The following is a 23882-nucleotide window of genomic DNA, read 5'->3' on the forward strand; positions in this document are numbered from 1 at the left end:
AATAATGGCTGCAGCTAAATCACACCTTTCAGTGGCATTTCTGGGCATCCTATAGCTTCTTGAATAGATCTGTTGGCCCTCTTGTACTGTCCGGGACTGTTTTGTTCTATAAGCTCTTCTAGAAATTTTGTCTTATCCTAGAGTTCTTGTAGTTATTTGGGAAGACAAAAGCCATTCTGACTATCCCCATAAGTCTATGGTCTTTCCAGGGATTCCGGTTGGCTTAAATATGTTCCAAAGGGCCCAAGCTGATCTGAGGGTTCCCCAGATATCCATCTGAGCCTATATGTATTAAGAATTCTTGAGCTATTTAGTCCTAGTCACACTCAGAATAATGGGCAGAAAGAATAGTTGTCTCTGAATAAATCCCATCCATCTCCTGGTTTCCACAGCTTGCATTCCAGAGTTGGAGATCCTGGACCAGAACTATATGACAAAACCATGGCTTTATTTTGCTAGCATATTTATTAGCATTTGAGAATGTTGGCTGTAGAAACTCCAATGCCATTTTGTCACAATAGCCAATAATCAGGAATAACTTTATGAGATAGCTCCTCTGAGTAATAGGGTTTTAAGCACCTACTATGTGAAAAGCAATTTTTTTTTAGGTAAACAGTATCTCCAGCCTTGGAGATTACTATACATAGTAGGCATGTATAATCAGGTTTCATATGTGCCAAGAACATAGAAGTCCTTAAAATGTTGGTGAAGATGCAACATAGAAAATGGAAATTGATACTTCAAGAGGCACCATATAGTTCACACAAAAATACAGGAAATATGCCAAGGTAGTATGCTTATTTACTAAATGAACAGTTCAGATAACCTGTATCATAGAGCTTCAGTAGGTACTGTTCTGGATTAAAATGTTCTGGAAAGACTTAATTGGAAATTGATGGAATCAATTTGAGAGGAGAAAAAGGAAGTAAGAAAGTTAGAGGAAGTTTTAAGTCAGGGTAATATACAAGTATCCATCACATGAAAAGCTGGGAACTTGTTTGAAGAGCAATGAATTTTGCTGCAGCAAAATATAGGCAATATTATACTATAAATAACTACAGCTGTTATTGAAAACAAGAATGAGACATGAGCCATAAGCTAAAAATTCAGGCTTTGATTTATTAAGCTAATAAATATAGTGTTTATCTTGTAGACCAGCAATGAACATAGCACATATATAGTTCTTCCCAGACCTATGACAACTGTCACTAAACAATCATCACTGTCTATAGCACTGAGCCTTAATGAAGCTTCAGGATCCTTCTTAATATTTTAGGTAGCAATCACCATCTTATAGGATTGACCTAAAACATAAGACAAGCTTGCTACTCTTGAACTAGCCTAGACAAAGAAAATGGGAACATATTTTAAGGCAGGTCAAAGGATCAATTGGATAGGATATTGTTTAGGAAGAGGGCAACCATTTAGATTATTGTAGTAATTTGCAGGTCACATGATAGGATGTTCTCTTTTAGCTCTTTTGACAACCACTCACTGAGTGCTCACTGTATGCTAGGTCATGGGGTGGGGCTAGGACCTAGCTGGAACTAAAGTGATGGCAGTACCAGACTAACAGTCTTGTGTGAAGTGCCTGGAAAGATCATGATGACGTAAACAAAAGCAGGAATTTCGGAAAACTAATATGGGAGGGAAATAAGTTTAATCTAAATGTCAGTAGCAAATGAGTTTTCTTGGGAAACTATACAAAGAGGAAATCCAATGGATAAATTTATGAAGAAATATACACTTGCAGGGCAGTGAAATGATAGCAATACCATGAAGAAGACAGAAAATTGCTGATCAGAGCACTAGAAAAAGAACAAAAATAGTCTAGAATTCTGAGACATAAAATAGAATTTCAAAAAGAAAATTGCTTTTAACAGTTGAGCACAGGTTATTGTGATAAGGATTGAATTGGATTTAACAATTAGGAAATCACTGATGACATGAAAAAAATTTAACTGGAGAAAAAGTGTATTTAGCTTTCAGGGGTGGGAAGAAAGAAACAAGTACTGAAGAATCAAGGGAAATGGATACAGCAGCCCATCAAAGTGCTGGCAATAAAAGGAAACAAAGAATGAGATGCTAGCTGAAGGGAGCAGCATAGCATAGAGGACAACTGAATGTGTTGAAAACAGAAGTAGAAAATGGTGTAGAGAAAAAGAGATTGAAGATTCTGGAGAGAGAATAATGGATAGAAGGAGCCAGGCCCCAGGGTGGTGATAGAAGGCAACTTTAGGAATCTGTATGGAAGGTAGGCAAGATGATCAAGAGGAATATCTGTTGCAGAAAGCAATGGTGCGGAGATAGAAATAGTTAAGGAGAAGGAAATAATAAAGAATTTATATCTAATATTCTTGGTGAAATAAAAAATGTAATAATTTGCAGAGAGGAAAGAATTGAATGAAGTGCAACCTAAGCAAGCATTAGATTCAGGCAGAAGGTGTTTGGGCAAAATATTATATAGTTTTTTTTATTTATTCACCAAATACTTTTTGTGTACTTATCATGTGCCAAACAAAACTAGGTGCTGTGGATTAAAAATAAATAAATAAAACTGGGGGGACTTCCGGCAAGATGGAGGAATAGGTGGATACACCGTACCTCCTCGCACAACCAAGATTAGAACAACAATAATTTACAACAATAATTGACGGACAGAATAACGCCCAGATCTGGCAGAGGATTTATCTGAATGGAAGTCGGGCAGCCAAGAAGTTGAAGTAGACGTGTTCATCTAGACTGGTAGGAGAAGACGAGCCAGGCAGGCGCGGGGCTGGCGCGGGTCGGCGGCGCTCGGAGGTCGGGGAAAGCTTGGCGCGAAATTGGTGCGACAGCCATCCGGGGCCCTAGAACACAGCGGTGATCCCTGAGTACCCAAGCTACGGCTCGCAGACCCAGAGGGGTAGCGATTGTGGACCAGGGCAGAACTCGCAGCCTGGGAGCCCAGAGAAGGGTCTGAGCCCAGGAGAACGGAACTACCGCCATTGTGCCATTGTTCGCTCCCGTCCCCGCTCCCATTCCAGCCCCCACCCCCACATATAACGTCACAATCTAGCGACTGGGGTGCCCAGCCCCGGTAAACACCTAAGGCTCCGCCCCCACCGTAACGAGAGCAACCAGACCGAGGAAAAAAAAAAAAAGGAGACACAGGGAAAAATATGTTTTCAACAGAGCAAATCAGTCCCCCAGGACTCATCCTTTTGAACGACCAAGAAATAGCCAATCTATCAGATGTGCAGTTCAAAACACTGGTGATCAGAAAGCTCACGGAATTGGTTGATTTTGGGCACAATGTAAATGAAAGGATGCAGGTTACCATAAAAGAGATGCAGGAATATATTCGGAGGAGAGCCAATAGTGAAAGGAAGGAATCTGAGTCTCAAAACAATACAGTGGACCAGAAGGAAGATAGAATCAACCAAGCAGGAAAGCATGATGAAATACGAATTCAAAAAATCGAGGAAAAGCTTAAGAGCATCCAAGACACCTTTAAACATTCCAATATCCGAATTATAGGGGTACCAGAATGGGAAGGGGAAAAGCAACAAATTGAGCATGTACTTGAACAAATAATAAAGGAGAACTTCCCCAATCTGGCAAAGGGAACAGTCTTCCAAGAAATCCAAGAAGCTCAGAGAGCCCCAAAGAAGTTGGAACCAAGAAGAAACACACCAAGGCACATCATAATTACATTAGCCAAGGTAAAAACGAAGGAGAGAATCCTAGAAGCAGCAAGAGATAAGGGGACAGTCACCTACAAAGGAGTTCCCATCAAACTGTCAGCTGATTTCTCCAAAGAGACCTTACAGGCAAGAAGGGGCTGGAAAGAAATATTCCAAGTCATGAAAGACAAGGACCTCCATCCCAGATTGCTCTATCCAGCAAAGCTCTCATTTAGAATGGAAGGGCAGATAAAGTGCTTCTCAGATAAGGTCAAGTTAAAGGAGTTCATCATCACCAAGCCCTTATTTTATGAAATGCTAAAGGGACTTATCTAAGAAAAGAAGATAAAGAAACGACATGTATAGTAAAAGGACAGCAAACTCACAAATATTAACAACCACACCTAAAGCAAAACCAAAAGAAACTAAGTAAACAATTAGAACAGGAAAAGAACCACAGAAATGGGGGGCACATGGAGGGTTAGCAGCAGGGGGGGTGGGAGGAGGAGAGAGGGGGAAAAGGTATAGAGAATAAGTAGCATAGAATGTAGGTTGAAAATAGATAGGGGGAGGGCAAGAATAGTACAGGAAATGTAGAAGCTAAAGAACTCATAAGTATGACACATGGACATGGACTAAAGGGGGGAAACGTGGGTGGGAGGGGGGTACAAGGTGGAGGGGAGAAAAGGGGGAAATGGGACAACTGTAATAGCATAATCAATAAAATATATTAAAAAATAAATAAATAAATAAATAAAACTGATATTGTCTCTTCTCTCAAGTATCTTCTATTCTAGAGAGAAAGGTAGATTTAAATATAAATAAAATTACAAATAAAATAATAGAAAGTTATAATAGGTATTATAAAGAGAAGCAGGGAACAGACCATATAGGTACTTGCATGCCATTGCACAAAGTTTGGCTGTTATTCTAAGTGCACTAAAAAGCCGTTTAAGGGTATTAAGCATGAGAATGGCTTGGAAAGAGACAATAGTGAAGAGAGAGATGGTAGTAGGCTATAGGTGGTAGGCTATAGAAAGCAGTGACCTGAACTCAGGTAGTAACAGTGAAGATGAAGAAAAATGTCATTCAGCATATTTTTAGAGGAAGACTGATGGGACTTGCTGAAGGATTGAATGTGACAAGTGATAGAAGGATTTCTGACCTACTACAGTGACAGGTGGTGTCACATACTGTGACAGGGAAGATTCTGGCCAAGAAGAGTTTTAGGGACAGGTGGGGACACTTGAGGACATGTTAAGTTTGAATTGTCTGTGAGATAGACCAATAGAAATAGCTAGCATGCACCTAGATATGACAGGAAGAACTCAGATAGGTTTAAACAGGATACACAAATTAGGGAAGGATACACATGAAGATATTTTTCTAGAGGGACAGTGAAAAATGACTTTCAGAAATTTAATAAGAATCCAAACATAGCAAACTTCTTTCTATCAAATAAATTTTGAGGCACAAATGTCATAAAAAATGAAACAACGCTATCAGTTTTTAAATCAATGGAAATCATTGAAATCACAGAGTATGGAGAAAGAAGAGAAAAGCTCAAGACCTCTCAACACCTAGTTGAGACTTTGGATGGAGAGACTAATGTTTAAGTACACCAGGTCTGATCTCAGACTGGATTCTAAGTAGATAGAATCCAGATTTCACCACTTATTATTTCATGATGAAGACATCAGGCTGTGAAATCACAAAGGAGATTGAATGTCCTAAGAACTTCTTAAGGAATACCTGAGTCAGAGTTAAGAGGTTGGCCATCGCAGCCATTGTTATCCTGCAGTTTTAGTCATTGCAATGGACAATTTTATCCTACCCAGGTCTTATGAGATGTAAATACTGAAATTTTCAAGTGTAGAGGAAAATCACTATTTATGTATCACATATTGACTGAGCATCTACTGTGTGTCAGAGACTTGATTAGATCATAGGAATCAGGAAATTGAAAAGAAAGGTAACTACTTTGAATGAGCTCACGAGCTCATGAGGCAGGCAGGGCAGATATGGGTCCTTGGAATCTTTTCCTACAGCTAGATACAAATTAATATTGAGGTTCTGAGAGGACCACCTAATTTGGTTTTGTATAAAATGAAGAACTATTAGAATAATAGAAGATAACGAAAGCCTAAGTAAAGGTAGAGGCCCCTGAAAATTTACTGCAAAAAATACAATTCTTTTAACAATGAACTAATAAAAACAAAACTCCAATATTAAAAAAAAATTCCCACATCCCATGGTTACAAATTTTTATTTAAGATTTTACTTCTACTATACATACAACTCTAATGGCTTTATTCTAGCTATTATATCCAATCCCAATACCCCAAGGTGTTTTTCACACTATAAAGCATCTTCCTCTGTTATTAGAGTAAATTAGTTAGCAAAAGAATGAGATATTAATCCTGTAAAGGTCACATCATCTTGATTACAAGAAGCCAATAAAATGGAATGCTTGTCTTTAATAGATGAATGTCACAAGAGGGAAAATGGAGAGATTTCCACTTTCCTCTCTAATGGAGATATTATTTTATTCTCAGAATTATACTCCTCAAAGCATTGCTGGTGGTTTTTTTTTCCCTAGACAAGTGAAGTGGTGTGGTCATTAAAGAGGTGGCATTATCTGGGGGTGAAAGTCACACAGCCAGCCCTGAGGAAAACACTACTGTCTTTCCCCCATCATAAAATCCTTATCATTTGCATGAATTTTCCTTAGACTTTTGACAGATTTTCTTTCTTCATTCAATGTGTAGACAGGGCAACCCAGGAGAGAGAAGTAAACCATCCGTCCAACACCAGAAACTAGTAATAGGGATCCAAGCCCAGAGGCATGGCCACTGCGTCCCCAAACCATTGCTGGAGGTGGGGTCTCGCTGCCTCCAGCTCACTGTGAAAAGATCCTTATAGAAGACAATTTTGCAACATATTTAGATTTCTTGACCTAGAATAAAATCTGAACACAACTGCATTTTCTGCTCTTAGAAGCAGTTATCTAACATCATAACAAAAATAGAACCTCTATGTGCTTAGCTGAGTTCTAAGTGTTTGAATGAATTATTTCATTAAATCCTCACAACAATCCTCTGAGATACATATTAATTTTATCCCTATTTTAGAAATTGGCAATTGAGGCAGGTTCACATAAAGTCACACAGCTAGTAAGTGCTAGAGTCAGAACTTGATCCCAAGAAGTCCGGTGCTGTGGGGATGACGCTCCTCCCCACTTCACCACACTGCCTCTGTGCACTACACAGATTATACCCCTAGACAGATATGTGTGCCCAAACACCACCTTCTCCTCTCTAAGCCTGCACAAAAATAAATATATGCCACCAAAACCCCTGAAAAATAACAGAATACATGGTTGTGATTACAGTACATGATTATGCTGTAGTGTAAATGCAAGAGGATCGTGGGAGGTTTTCAGAGCCAGCAAAGACTGCAAGCAGGTTATGTCTCAGGATGGAGGGGAACTGGTGACACACAGAGAGCATTTTTGTGGTGACTAAGGGTGCTGGCTCTGAAGTTACAGTGCCAGGGTTCAAATCCTGACTCCACCACTTGTTCCCTGAGCTTGAGCAGGTTATTTTCTCTCTCTGTGCCTCAGTTTCCCCATGTGTAAACAGGAAGATTATACCTATGTCTATTTTATTGTTGTCCTGTAAGTATTCACTTACATAATTCATTTCAAAAACCTAGAAATGTCTCAGGCACACACAAAAGGATTAAAGGTATGTTAGCTATTATAATTCCTATAAAAAGAAGTAAGGAAGAAAGTAGTAAAAATAATAATGCTGGCCATTCTGCTAAACATGAGAGCCTCTGACTATTCCTAATTCATCACCTCCAATGAACAGGGTGGAGGTGCTGGCCACTGTCCTATCATCTTCCAGGTCCCCCACCTGAGCTGAGAGCTATTTGCATCTACTCTACTGAGCATGTAAGAGTATAGAGGGAAGTAGGTTTTGCTAAAGCGTTTTAGGCATCTTCTCAGCTCAACCTTAGCATTTCCATTTTCCCTCAATTTCTTTTCATTTCAGACAGTAATATGAAATTATATCTTATGCCTACAAAAACCCTCATAGATCATTCTACTAAGAGTCATCAAATTCCCATCACATGTGTGTTATGGGTGGAAAGAGGATGTAAAAATGAATCAAACCCAGGTCTTACCTCTGAGCCCTCAATCTTTTCTTTTTTAAGGATGCATATTTATTTATTTAGTTAGTTAGTTAGCTAGTTAGTTAGTTTTGTATGCAAATTTTTAATTTTTTATTATTTTTATTGCTATTTAAGTAAAGTTGTCTTCGTTTTCCTCCCACCATTCCTCCACCCCAGCCATCCCTGCTTCCCACTCTTGATCCTACCCCACTTTGGTCTGTCCATGTGTCCTTTATACATGTTCCTAAAAACCCTTCCCCCTTTCTCCCCTCCTACCTCCCCTCTGGTTACTGTCAGTTTGTTCTTTACTTCAATGTCTCTGATTCTAATTTTGCTCGCTTGTTTGTTTTGTTGATTAGGTTCCACTTACAGGTGAGATCATATGGTATTGGGGCCCTCAATCTTAACTGTAGTTTACACTGGGGGTTGGAGATGTGAGTTCCATCCTTTACAGGAGGTCAGGTTGGGTTAAATATGGGTGGAGACAGATGGAACTGCCACCTTCCTGAGGAGCCTGATTGGCTTTCAGGACTGCCGAGTGCCCTCCAACATTAGAAATGATTCTGCACACCAAACAGTAGTCCCACCCAAAATGCCAGTAGGGCCCTTTTGGAGAAACACTGAAAGGATCTATGGAACACAAGTTGCCAAAATGATACAGCATTAGAAACTTACAACATAATACTAAGAAGTCCAGAGATAAATGGAACCTAATCAATAAAACAAACAAGTAAGCAAAATATAACGAGACATTGAACTAAAGAGCAAACTGACAGTAACCAGGGGGAGGGGGAGGGGGCAATGGGAGAAAGAGGGAGAAGGGTCATCAAGGAACAGGTATGAAGGACCCATGGACAAAGCCAAAGGGGGGAAGGATTGAGGGTGGGAGGTGGGGGTGGGTGTGGCAGGGGAAAGTGGTGGCAGGAAAATAGGGACAACTGTGTTTGAACAATAAAAAAACAGAATAGTACAGGAAATGGAGAAGCCAAAGGACTTATATGCACGACCCATGGAATGAACTATCGGGGTGTGCATTGCAGGAGGGAATGGGGGTACTCTGCAGAGTAGGGCAAAGGGGGAAAAACTGGAACACCTATAATAGTATAATCAATGAAATATATTTTTTAAAATATAAATAAGTGAATTTGGAGATAGAGGGTAACTTCTTGCTATGCCATGCTGGAAAGACCTTGTATAACAACCTAGATTAAAATAAGATCTTAAAGAATGGGTACAATTTAAACACACAGAGAGGAAAGGGAGGCAAAAATGACTACTAAATTCCTAACTCGTAACTAAGTGCCTCATAACTAAGGTAGCCATATAATATATCTCCCAAATCAAGTCCCTTGTAAAAATAGGGACTATTAATACTTAGCAACCAATAAAACAGGCACAAAGTGGAACTGCCCTGGCAAACTGAAAGGCATCATCATTTATCTGTAACATGAGCTAATGACAAGGAAAGAAGTGTGGAAAGAAGAACCCGCAACGTGCAAGGTCCTATGCTTGGACTCATTTAGTTACCCAGGAAACTAAGGCATTAACATGATGCAAAGCTCACTCAGAAGATGTGGATAGAACCAAGATGAGACTCATTTTCCATAAGTGTAAGAAGTGCTGAGACAGGTGTCCCAACACATGGGGACTGATTTCAATTTGTCAATACCAAGTATCAGATCTTTGACCATTTATTTACACCTTCTGGGTAACGTCCTCTTATCTCTATAAGGAATGAGTAGGAGTATCTGATCTCCAAAATCCTCTACAGCTTTGATACTGAAAGATTTTTCTTGCCAAGGTAGTCTGAGACTCATCAAACCATTTTTCCTATCTCTACATAGGTTAACTCTTTTCTTACCGCTCTCATGTCTTTAACTGATATAGATTTTTTCACTATAATAAAATGCATGCATTCCTGAAGAAAAAAAAAACTCATGTTCTGCAAAATTATACACTAAAAATAAGTATTTGAGGATGGAGGATAAAGTCATAGGCAGACCCTCAAGCCTGTGTAAGCTTGTAACCACAGCACTAACAAAACCAAAATAATCCTAATTAAATTCTAACTCAGGAAAAAGATATGTTGAATTCCCAATTTAAGTAATACTGCAGTAGAGACAAGACTTTGTCATTAAATAAAGGTAATGGTAGCTGATTGAAGGGGGTGAGCAGAGCAGTTGATGCTTGTTGTGTACAGACACAGACAGATGCCCCTGGATCACAGAAACCAGGCCATACGTGTTCCCAGACAGAGCATGTGACCTCACCAAGCAAAGAGGAAATGCTGCTCTGGGGCTGGTGCTGGGGGTATGAGGTGGCTGGAAGCAGTGGTCCATGTTGTAATGCTGTGCTTCTGCCTGGGGTCGAGTTCCCACTGTGCTGCTGTATTTGGAGATCAGCTGATGTTATTTAGAGACACAAATCATCAAAATGCTCTGAAAAATTGTTTATGACCAACACAATTTCCACATTATAATAACATGATTTTTCTATTTACTAACCGAATATGAACTATTTTTCATTAGAGGAACACACATTGGAATAGAAAAATTTATCTTTGCAGTCCTATTTATCTTAGGATATTACTGCTGAATTCAGTCATTCACTCATTTGTTCATTCCACACATACTGTAACCTGCAATGAGCAAGATGCTGTGCTGGGACTCATGAGAAGCAAAAACATAAATCTAAATGATATTAAATTGTTATTTGTTCCCAAGCTTGATTGCTATTTTGGGGAATGAATTCTCAGGTCAGACTGTGTATCAACCAGAAAGACTGTGATCATTTTGAGTTGGACACAGGAGCTGTTACCTGGACTCTCACTGCCACACATGTAATATTCTGAAGTGGGCTGAGGTATCTTTTCTCCTTTTCTTGTTAAAGTCATTCTCAGAAGCTGATTTGTTTTGTACTGCTTTCTATTCACATCACGATCCAATCAAACCACAGAATATAGGAAAGATCAAAGTAGTGCAGTCTAGCCATCTACAGTAATTCATAGAATATCTGAGGCATTAAAATTTTCATTCCTCATTCTTGTAAGAAAGACTATAAAGGTAACCGAAAATGATGCAGAATATGAATTCATTCCGGAGACAATGATTGCAGCAAGAATGGAGAAAAGCATAAACCAACAGACCTTTTTTTTTTTTTTTTTGCCTTAGTCTTAAGCCCTTTTTAAAAAACAGTTCTCGCCTGTGTCATTCACACTTTCACTTTTATCTTTGATCTCTTCAGCTCTTCTCCTATCTAAATGGTATATGGGGAAAAAAAAAAGCCCAGAGAAGTTTTCAAGTATGGGCTGCCTGCATTTTCATCCAAAGCAATTTTACAAGCATTTCCATAAACACAAGAAAAAATTTCTGAGATTATGCCTAACAGATTCAGAGACAATTGATAAAAAATGAAAACTTCTGTCAAACAGGAAGCAGGAGGTGCTGTCTGAAGTCTCCACCTCATTCATTTTACTCTCCTTGGTGTATTTTTCACCTCTGTGTTAACAACTTTTTCTGGAATATGTTTTTAATTCCACACATTTTTATTTAATAAGTCTGGCAGTAATGATTTACAGCAAACAAAATGCAAGTTTCATCCATTTTCAGAATTTTAGCCAGGAAACTGTGGGACATAACAGTGATAGGAAGGGACAAATGGGCAAAAGTGTATAGCTGAATCATTAATCAAGAATTCAAGTACAAATTTAAAAATATATATATATCTATTGACATATTCTTTCCACTGAATAGGAAACTCAGGGAGAGAAATATTTGTGACCAACTGATGGCATAATAAAAGCAAGTGATGTTCTAAAAGAAAACAACAGTTTGTGCATTTTTATTTTTAATAAAAAAGATTCAAAACAAAGGAGGGCTGATACCCTACACGACATTCTCTAAGCCACGCGTGGGGCCAAGAACCTCCCCTCCACGTGGCTGTCCCACCACACAGGGCAGACAGACAAAGCAGAGGGACAGGTGCAGAACCTTGGACAGTATGGACCCAGCGTGCCCCGAGACCCCTGTGGCTCCCAGTTCCTGTTAGAAAGCTGAGGCACTTACTCATTTGGCTGCCTATCCTTCTTGTGGTGGTTTCTCACCTGCAGTGGCATCTTCTCATGGGATTCATGAGCCTCCCAGGGTCCTCTGTAGAAACAACCCATCATGCCACACAGGTCAATATTGAAAAAGGTGCCTCGGGAGCAGGGCATGACTTTGCAGCAGCGTCTCTGAGGTCTCATTCTGGCTCAGCCACTGACCAACTGTGCAAATTTGGACACCTGACTTTGTCTCTCTAACCTACAATTTCCTTATCTGTAAAATAGGAATAACAAAAATGTCTGCAGATGTAAAATGCCAGGCACAGGTTTGGCTGCCAGCACAGACTGAAATGACTGGAGGTTCACACTCTGACCCCACCATTCAGCTACTGTGAGACTTGGCCAGCGGTCAGGCAGCTGAGGTGATAGAAGGTTAAAGTGAATTGCTATATTAATTGTATTTCTGTGTCTATAAAACTGAAAAAAGCAAGTTTGTGTGCAAATATCACAAAACAACATCAATCCTTGAATAAATGTGGTCCTTTAATACACACTTGAACAAGAAGAAAATTTTGTTGGTTTGAAATTCTGGCATGAATGTATTAAAGCTGATCAAAAAAAAAATATCAAGGCAAGCTACTTCCTCCTACAAAAATGTACAAAGCATTCTCTTCTAAGTAGATAAACCTAATACTTGTCTTCACAGTTTGACACCAAGTAACTATGTGGCTTGAAGTATCAAATTAGAGGATAATTTAAAAAAAACAGCTTGTGACATATCAGATAATAAAACACCTCTGCCACAGAGTTTAATTAAGAGCACTCCTTGTTTTTTGTAGAAGAGTGCCTGGCATATAATGAAAATTTGGTCTCATTTTATCAACATCCAAAAGGTATGATGCTCAACAACTATATATAATAGGTGATTCTAAGGTAAAAGTTCTTGCCAATAATAGGCTATATATTAGTCACAGAAGAAAAATACTTCCCAAGGGCAGTTTGGTGTAGACATGAGGGTGGGGGCAAGCAGGATGTCTGGAGCAAGGTGCATTACTGTTGAAGAAGACAAAGGTCAAGTCGAGGAGAATGGATGAGCCATGGATTGGTTTGGTCAAATTCAGTGAAGGAGCTGGAAGAAAAAAGGGATATTTCAGAGAAATTGCATACAAAAAAAAAGGAGAAATCTAATCAGCTGCTGCTCTAGATCAGACACTCAGTGAGATTTAGAATTCACAAACATTTACAGAAAGATCCCTCTGCACTCAGTAATAAGGGTCTTAAGCTGGGAGACAGGAATTAAAAACAGTGGCACACCAAGGACCTGGTGTGCCCAGCAAGAGAGTAAACTACTACCAATGTTGTGCACGATGCCCATGATGGTAACGAAAAGCTGACCAGCTTTCACTCACTGTTATTTTTGCTTACATGTTCCCTAGATAGCTTGCCTTGCACCCAGAACAGACTACGTTCTTGGCCCCACCCTGGCTCCTCCACTGACACCAGGTGATATGTACCTGTCTGTAAGGGCATGCAGATAATAAGAAACTGTGGAGGTGAAATAGTCATGAATGTTAAAAGAAAGAATGCTTTCTATTAATTATCAAAATGAATTCCAGTTCAAAATCAAATAGTACAATTGTCAGATGTAGCAAGTAAAAAATACATGCTATCCAGTTAAATTTGAATTCCAGATAAACAAAATTAGTGTAATTATACCCCAAATATTGTATGGATATATTTAAACTAAAAACAATTCATTGTTTATCTTAAATTTAAATGCAACTGGTGTCTTATATTTTATCAGACAATCCTACAATATGGAAAATTCATGTCAGGAACATTTTATTTAATGAATCCTCATCAGGTTGCTACTATGTGCCCTGCATGGTTCTAAGCATTGGGGCAGAGACAGATTCACAGTGAAGCTAATGAAGCTTGAGCTTCTGTGCCCCTCACTTGCATAGGTCTCCCCCAAGGCCATTGTAAAATATATATATAGCTAACATATTTTGGCAGTCATTGACTCAGACCATGTTTCATATCACTTTGATTTTTCCTTCTGTAACACTGGTTCTCTAGTACAGTTGAGGTGCAATAGCCATAGGTAATTTTGCAATTCCTCTTTGGAACACTTAGTTGGGGATACACTGACTTTGTGTTTAGTGGGATATATTTTGATGGCGTTTAGTCACTTTCAAGTATAGTTACATGTTGGGAGCCACCCTGCCTGTTTTCAGAAGCTATAATACCCCCATGACTAAGGCTGAGTGAGTGACCTTCTGACCACAAGCCACTAAGGAGACAAAGCTTATCTTCATGGCAGCAGCACTGCCTCTGCTCCTTTTACTTCACCCTGCCTGGCCCCCAGTGCTTGATCAGTTAGCCAATGACAGGTAAGATTCCTCAAGATCTAAGACAGGCATGATCACGGGGGCCCCCAGGAAGGATTTGGAGGCTATAGAAAAAGGGGGTGAACCCTCACCCCTTGGCTTTAACACAACCTGAGTCCTCATTCTGTCTTCAAGAAGTCTCCTAATCTCTTGGCTGCCTTACTTCCCCTACCTGACTTAAGCCTGAAGCAATGCCTTAAACTTGAAACAAAGCCAGTGGTGGGTACAGCCCTGTGCTGGAAAGGGCGGGTTCCCCAGGTGATCAGGCCTAAGAAAGAATATGTAAAATCCTGTGAAACCTGCTTTGTTTAGAATGCTCTCAATTAAATGATAAGGGTCCGAGCAGGAAATGAGTTTGTTTCCTCAAAGTTTTATGGCCCTTTAGCTATCTGACCCTGACTCAAAATAGGCCCTCAGAGTTCTTTGTATGTTATCTATTGTTTGATCCTTACTGCCTGATAATGATTAATGAGCTTTACCTGTGTTCCTGTGCAAAATGAACCTAATAAAAGCCCATTGAGGAAAAGGCTCTTGATCCTTCTCCTTTGAGAAATCAGCCACCTTTCCTCCCTAGGTAGATCATGTCTTGGTAGACTTATTCTCTTCCGTGGCGGCCAGGGCAGGGGGTGGGGAATCTTTGGGTGGAGCTCCCTCACAGTTACATTATTGTCAGCCATCTGAATGTGGCTATTTCTTCCAGGAATACTCATGTAATCCACTGTGTAAGTTCATGATTTGAAAATGTCTGTAGCCTCCCCATACTGGAAATATGTACAAAGGGGAAGAAAATATAAAGATAGAAATGGACAGAGCCAGAGGTTGGCATGTAAAAAATTCTCCCAAAACAGAAAACTTCTATATAAATGAAATGTGAATGGTTTTCCCTAAATTTGATAACAATTATAAAAATATATATGACTTTACCAGTAGTGATATATACTGATATACACATATAGTCATACTGTTACAGACCAGAAGGTGGGGGCAATTATTGGCCCACCCAGGGACACCAAAAACTGTTACAGAACAGGCACACACACAGGGCCAAGGGGCGCACGATATATAATTACCAAAAGAACACCCACTAGGTTTGACTGTCGGTCGCCTTAGGAAAGATGTCTCTCAATGCCACAGATTTGTGAAAAAGAAAGGAAACGTTTATTTAAAGCTTTACAGACTTAAAGTAGTAACCTAATGTCTTCATTAAAATATCAAAGTCCTTTTGGATACCCACAGATGCCCACAGTGCTTCCTTCTCCCCCTACCCTAATTCGGGGTACCATATCTCAAGAAAAGAAGTAGACGTCCGTGATTCCGGCCATGGGCACCATCAGCTGTGTTGCTGTCCAGGCAGGATCTCTAATTAATCCAAAGCCATGTGGCACCTTCTCATGGCCTACTGGCAAGAGTTCTTTGTACCCATTTTCCAGGCAAAGTCTCTCCTGCTTCCCAGGCCATGTGGCCAAAGGGAGCACCCCAAAGCCACGTGATCTTCTTCTACCAAAGCTGCAGGGGTCCCCACTCTGGCTGAAACCGCATGGTTCTTCCTGGCAAAGCTGCAGGGGGGGAGGGGGGAGGGCGCCACTCTGCCAAAGCCAAGTGGTGGTTCTCTGCTAAAACTGCATGATGATTCTCTCTACCCAAGCTGCGGGGGCCCCCACCCTTGCCAAAAGCATGTAGCTCTCTCCTCTATTGCCACAGCCACATGGTCCTCTCTCCTTAATGGCTGTGGCATCCCTATATAAACCCCATGCCAATCCTCCTCTGCAGCCTCATTTCCAACTCCTCCCACAATCGGCTGCACTTGCCAGCACTCTCATATCCTTCCAGCTTTACTGGGCTGCCATCATGCATCTGGGCAGGCATGGCCCCATGGTATGGAGCCAGTCACCTCCAAGCTCTCACGCAGGCGCTGTAACTCGGGGAACCTGACTCCCCAGTCACATCTTGGGTGGAAGTTCCTCCTTTCTCCCTGGCTCAAACCATGGCCACAACTGTTTAGCATATCTATGAAACAAGTTAAAGGTTATAGATATGTTAAATGACCATGCTAGAGGTTAGCTGCAAAGCTATTGCTGTATAAAGCAGCTCTCAATGGCCCTGCTCCATGTGTCCCTTCCCCCAACTCACACCTGCTGGGGGAAGGGGTGAGGACATCCTAATATATTTCCTGGACACCTTGAATTCTGGACCCCATTCCAAATTCCTATTTGGGGCCCCCCTCTTGGCTGCACCCTGTTATGATACCTCAGTACTCGTTAACTTCAGAACTCGTTTCAGCACTCAGCACATGCTCAGGACTCCTGTGAGTCACAATGCCACCCCACAGAAGAAAATACGTCACCATTTGATACTCCTTGGCTTTGGCACTTATCTAAGTTCTGGAATGAATTAACAATGAGTACTGAGGTAACACTGTATGTGATATATACACCAAATTTTACAAAGACATTAAAACATTTCTAACCAATGAAGTCATGACTTTAGAAAGCAGAAAGCAAAGATTAAATACTAAACATTAAGATGAAAATTACTAAACTGTACTTTGTAAGTTCTTCAAAGAAATATAACCTTCAGGAAAAGTCCTTATATGTATATGACACTTCATAAAACTTGATAGCAGAAGTACCACTTGGCAGAGCATTGGCTGCTACTAAAAGCACATCTAGAACTTCAGAAAGAGCACAAGCCCAAACACCAAAACTTTTTTAAAGAAAGAAAATGAAAGCAACTTTGCTACATTGCACCATTTTAAAACATCTAAAAACACATCACATAGTTCATTAATATCGTTCTGACTATAATGACTAACATTTATTTACAGATTCTCCCTAACAAGGGAATCATTGAATTTATTCATGGTACTTACAGCTAATTTCCACTGGTCATACCAAATATGTAAGGGTTATCTACAAGTGAACGGGGCAAATTAAAGCAAAAAGTAACTTTCCTTGCCCTGACCAGGTAGCCCCACCAAGGTTGCAAGTTCAATCTTGGGTCAGGGCACTTACAAGAAGCAATCAATGAATGCATAAATAAGTGGAACAACAAATCAATCTCTCTCTCTCTCTCTCTCTCCCCCCTCCAACCCCCTCAAAAAATCAATAAAATAAAAAGTAACTTTTTTAAAACTATCAAAATATAAAACAAATTTCAATTGACTATGCTAAAGGTTTTCAGTTTTTGTTTTTTCTATCGGAACTATATTACAAAATTGTTACTTAATAATGATAATAAAGAACATGCAAGAGAAAAATCTGGGCAATTTTTTAATGTTTCTTTATTTTGTGGTATTTGCATTTGTAATTTTTTTAAAAAGTCAAATTTACTTGTAATATTTCTACTTATTCTAAATAATTACCAGTTTTCATACCTGATTTTATATTTTTAGGAGATATCTCCATATAGCATGAAGTCCAGAACTCACAAAATCTGGATCTAACTCTGGAAAGAATAACAAACAAAATAAAATTTTGTAAAAAACTTGTTGCATAAAGCTTAAATTCCAGTGTGGGAAACAGCCAATAAATAACTCCCACAAGTAAAGTAAATGGTATGTGAGCCAGCAATAAGTATTGTAGAGAAAAAGACAGTGAGAAGAGCAGGCAACGCTGAGGTGAGGCAAAGGTTCAACTTTAGGTAGTCTCGGTGGAGCCCTCAAAAGGAAACATTTCAACAGAGAGTGGAAAAAGGTGAGAGACTGAGCCCTATGGATGTCTGGGAGAAGAAGTAACCATAGACAGAAAATCCCAAGCCTGTAGCTCTCTGAGGACAGCCCAGAGCCAGTGTGGTAAGAACACAGTCAAAGACAGAGAGAGGAGAGAAGCATTGCAGGACTAGGCATGAGGGCAGTTGTGAGTGTTTTGGTTTCTACTGAAGTGAGGTGACAGATAACTGGAGGATTCTGAATGAAAAAGTCTGATGCACTGACAAGGATACAGAGGCTGGCAGGTTGTACAGAGGCAAGGACAGGAAGACCAGTTAGGAGGCAATTGATTCAGCCACTAGACACCAATGTAGTGAGACGTGGTCAGACCTGGGACCTACATTTAAAGCAATGATAGTTGGCTTGACAAATGAGGAAATATATAATATGAGAAAAAGAGTGAATCAAGGCTGACTGTGTGGGCATTGATGCTAACAATGGGAAAGATGGAGTTGCCACCTACCAGGACCAGAGAAACTACAAGACAAGCAGACTTTAAGGGAAGATCAAAACCATTCATCTCAAGATGTCAGATGAACTTACAAGTAAATATAGCAAGCAAACAGTTGACTAAGCAAGCTTAGAATTTCTGGGAGAGATCTAAGTTGAAGACATAAATTGATAATTCATTGACATAAAAGCTGAGAAACTAGAAGACCTCTCTAAGGGTGTAAGCATAGGGAAAGGAAAACCACCCAAGGAGCACGTATACTCTAAGTCCAAGAATTTGGGAAGAAAATGAGGAATCCACAAATAAAAAGAAGACACTCCTGGTGAGGCAGGGAGAAAACCAGGAGAGTTTCTTGTCCTTGAAGCCTAGGAAAGAGAATGTTTCAAAAAGGAAGGATGCATTAACTTGGTTAGTTGATGCTGAGAATCAATAAAGATTGATTAGTGACCTAAAATTTTGCAAAATAAAAGTAACTGGTGGCTTTCATTAAGCAGTTTTGGTGTAGTTGAAATAGAGAAGGCCTGATTTGATTGCTTTCAAAAAAGAATGGGAGAAGAGGAATCGAAGAGAATTGAGTGGAAGCAAGTCATGAGTTTTGCTGAAAGAAGAGAAATGGGGCTCTGATTGGATGTTTGTATGTTATTGAAAATGATCCAGTAGGAACAGAGAAACTTGATGATGAAAGAAAAGGAAGAAATTATTTTTACCAAATAAGAATTTAGTCGTTATTCTGTACTTGTGATTTATTAAATTCTTATTGTAAGTGCTATGTCCTTTGTTCACAAAGTAATTATTTATTTCTCATATCAACTCTGGGAACTACATATATTGTCACCATTTTATAAAGAAGAGTATAACCTAATTTCCTAAGGTTATACAGATAATAAGCAGTGAACTAAACATTTTAATTCAGGTTTATCTGATTTAAACATGGTATGATTTCAATTGTTCTGCTTTGTATTCCTAGAAATATGACAACAACACACAGTGAATACTTCATCAATATTCTCTGAAGGTATAACTGTATGGACAAGTGGTGGATATGTTTATACACACACGTATACATATACATACACATACATACTCACAGGATTGCAGCGGACACTGTGAGATGAGCAAAAAGCAGAGAGGTTTAGGGATTCTTTTTTATTATTATTACTTTATTATTGTTCAATTACATTTGTCTGCATTTTCCCTCTACTACTCCCCAGCCACCCCAGCCACCCTCCCTTCCTTGCTTCTACCCTCCCCCTTTGTTTTGTCCACATGTCCTCTATAGTAGTTCCTGAAAACCCTTTTCCCCTCTGGCTACTGTTAGTTCTTAGTTTCAATGTCTCTGGTTATATTTTGTTTGCTTTTTTCTTTTGTTGATTATGTTCCAGTTAAAGGTGAGATCACTCCTCACCTATCTCCTACAGAGGTGCTGGTAGGGGGAAGTTAATTGAAAGGGGCAATGGAAGCCAGGTACCTGCCCAACTCTTCACAGCTTCCTTCCTTCCTTCCTTCCTTCCTTCCTTCCTTCCTTCCTTCCTTCCTTCCTTCCTTCCTTCCTTCCTTCCTTCCTTCCTCCTTTCCTTCCTTCCTCTCTCTCTCTCTTTCTTTTTCTTTTTTTTTTTTGAGTAAAGGCTTTCATTGTCCTTCACATTATTCATCAGAAATATCACCATTCTTATTTGTTCTCACATCTGCTAGGATAACTCTTCACAGCTTTTTAAGTGAACTGTGTTTCAAGCCATCGAGACAAGCCTCCACGCACAGACCTCTAACTAGTGATTCTAAGAAGAGCAAGCAAGTAAACAGAGGAGATTCCTTAGTTGGGGCATTTTTGCTCCCCCTTCAGACTGTGTTACAAACAAGAAAAGTGTTAAGTAATGGTTTAGTGGGGAAAAAAGTCAGCAACAAGGAAAAATGTCTTCTCCATTAATTAGAATCTTATTTCCTTCTACACTCTATCTTTTCAAGTAGTAAATTTCTAAATTCAAAGGCACTACACTCAAATAAATATCAGGGATTTGTAATGATTTTCAAGGGATTTCCCAGCAGAATATAAAATGCATTTAAGTCTTGGTGAAATCCTGACTTTCAGTCAGCTGTTTGTTCATTATATTCTTTAAATACAAATGCTAGTAATCTAGGAATACATATATATTTGTATATATAATATATAATATCCAAACACATGTGAAATTCAGCCTTAAAATAAACTCTAGCTCCTTGTGAAGAAACACCATCCACCTTCTCACTTTTTGCTGCAAAGGATGATCATCATGTTTCAATATTAATACTGAATCTTTTCTGGTAATCCACTAACATTTTAGTGCTGCAGGATGATGAGCATATCAGTTACTATACATTTTTAGATAATATATTTAGCTCTGAGTTGAACAAATTACACAGGCTTGGAAAGTTATTCCATTTTCTTTCCTCATTAAAATTTAGCTTCATTTATGCCATCTCTAATATTAGCAATCATATTTTCAATAGAAATTTGAACAGCATTATTTCAATTTCAGTGCACAAATAAGTGATATAACCAGTCTTTTCTGTGTTATAATCTCCTTAGCTTTAATTACTCTTCCTTAGAATATTGTCTCGTCCTACTTTATGGGTTTTAAAATGCATTTCCATTTTACATTCTAAAACAGTTCTTTCTAGTTGAGAAAGAAAAGGGCAAGTACATATATGCCACATTCTTTCAAAATTGTACTTTATCATTTCAATGGTCATTGTATCTAACCCATTATGCATTGGAATATGATATTGTGCAATCATAAAAGAAGCATAATTTTAGAAAACCACAGAGCTTAACATAAATCAACCAGCAGGATGAACTGGGGATCAAACATTAGAAAGTGCAGGGACTATGAAATAGAGCTCTCATTTAGTTAAGTTTTGGATAATACAGAAATAGTTTAGTTGTGGCTCCTTCATATCAAAGAGATACAAATCACCACAGTGATTATTAGTGTCTTATGAAGAAAGCATTTTAAGTTATGAAATGATGATTCTGAGTTTATAATGATTTTCTGTGGTTAACACAAAAGTTAAATAAGTATTTCTTTTAATTTCAAACAACTAATAAATGTTAGTTGAGTATGAGTGTATCTCTACAAGTAAAAAGTAGGGGATGATTATATTGAAATATAAGAATCACCTCTTCAGTTACATTTATTCCTCATTGTTTTATCGTTTTTGATGCTATTGTAAATGGGGCTGTTTCTTAATTTCTTTTTCCAATAGTTTGCTGCTTAGTGTATAGATTGCCATTGATCTTTTGTATATTGGTTTATATCCTACAACTTTATTGAATTTGTTTATTAGTCCTAATAGTTTTGGGTGTCTTTAGGATATTCTGTATAAAATATAATGACACTTCTTTCCTATTTGGATGTCTTTTGTTTATTTTTCTTACCTGATTGCTCAGGCTAGGACTTCCAATACTATATTGAATAAAAGTGGCAAGGGTAGGCATCCTTGTCTTGCTCCTGATATTAGAGGAAAAGTTTTCAGCTTTTCATCACTAAGTATGATGTTATTAGTGAGCTTGTCATATATGGCTTTATTATGTCAAGATACATTTCTTCTATCCTTAGTTTGTGGAGAGTTTTTATTATAAGAGATGTTATATTTTGTCAAATGCCTTTTCTGCTTCTACTGAGGTGATCAATTGATTTTTATCCTCCATTTTCTCAGTTTAGTATATCACATTTACTGATTTTCATATTTTGAATCACCCCTGCCTCCCTAGGACAAATCCCACTTGATCATGGTGGATGACCCTTCTAATGTATTGTTAAATTCAGTTTGCTAGCATTTATTTTAGCATTTTTGCAAGTAGGCTTACCAGGAGCTCCTGCTACTTACTCACCCATGTCTCCAGTTTTCAGAAGACCTTGATTTTGTACTCTATATTTATAGTACAATCTCCTTTTTTCTGAGCCCATTTTCTTTTTTATTTTTTCCTTTTTAGAGAAATAGCTTTTCTTTCTGAAAAATTATGAATACTTAAAAATGACATGATGAACATTATTCATAAATATCACCTGTGACTTTAATTAAGATAGATTAGTGGATAAGGCAATAAGGACTTAACGTGTTTTGAAAACTGATGCCAAATCACCTTCTAGAAATGTATTCATTTACTGTACTAGAGCAGCACCTAACAGCATGGGCTTTGCTGCATCCATATCAGCATTGATTACTAAATTTGAAATGATATCCTTTCTATTTGCTGAATAAAAGCACCAAATGTTTTTATATTTGCATTAATTTTAATAATCATGTGGTTTAACTTTTTACATATTGATTTTCATATTTATATCTCTTAATTTGTAAATTGGTCATGACTAACTATTTCTAAAAGTCAGGATTTAAAATCTGCCTTAATTATTCATAAGAGATCTTTACATTTAAGGTCATTAAAAGTAAATATAATTTACAAATCATATTTGTAATATAAAAGAAAATATAATATATGAATATATTAAATATATAATTATATTATAGATTATTAATTATATATGCAATAAATATAATTCCTACTTTGTCATTTATTAGATTTTTATGTTCATTTGCAATACCCACATCACCTTGAGCTTTTAAAGGACAATTCAACCAGTATTTTTAGTTAAAATTTCTTCACTAAAGAAATACAAAGTCCTTTCTCAGGCAGGGAGCATATATTCAGGCATAGATTTTTCTAGGTTATTTATTTTCCTCTTACTTTCTTTTTAAAATCTAATTGGCTGTAGGTTATAAGGCAAAAACTTTTTCCCCAAATAGTCCATTTTACACAAAAGATAATGTAATGGTAGTGCATTGATTTCTCATTAGTTACTATAACTTTATCATAAACTTAATATTTTATTTCCAAATATATGTGCAGATCTACATTGATATGACTACCCCTGTATCAGCATTTTATTGTTTTATTAATGTAACTTTTTGGGCAATTTAGTATCTTTGGGGCATAATCACTTGAAAAAAATGTATATTCCTCTCAATACAATGTAAAATTTTATCTTTATTAATTCAATGTCATTCATTATTATTATTTTAACTATATTGAATTCCTTGGGGTGACATTGGCTCATAAAACCATGAAGCTTTCAAGTGTACAACTCAATAAAATGTCTTCTGCACACTGCATCATGTACCCATTACCCCAAGCAAAGTCTCTTTCTATCATTATTTTTCCTCTTTGCCCAAACACGCTTTCCCTATATCTATCACCACACTGTTGGCTGTGTCTATGTATTTCATTCATGTATTTTATATGTATATAATTTTTTAGCTAGTCCCTTCACCTTCTTTCATCCAGCCCCCACTCCCCTTCCCCTGAGAGCTGTCAGTTTGTTCTATATATCCATACCTCTGTTTCTACTTTGTTTGTCAGTTTATTTTGTCCATTATATTCCATATAAGTGAAATCATATGGTATTTATCTTTCTCT

The sequence above is a fragment of the Phyllostomus discolor genome, chromosome 7 (assembly GCF_004126475.2).
Source record: "Phyllostomus discolor isolate MPI-MPIP mPhyDis1 chromosome 7, mPhyDis1.pri.v3, whole genome shotgun sequence".
NCBI lineage: Eukaryota > Metazoa > Chordata > Mammalia > Chiroptera > Phyllostomidae > Phyllostomus > Phyllostomus discolor.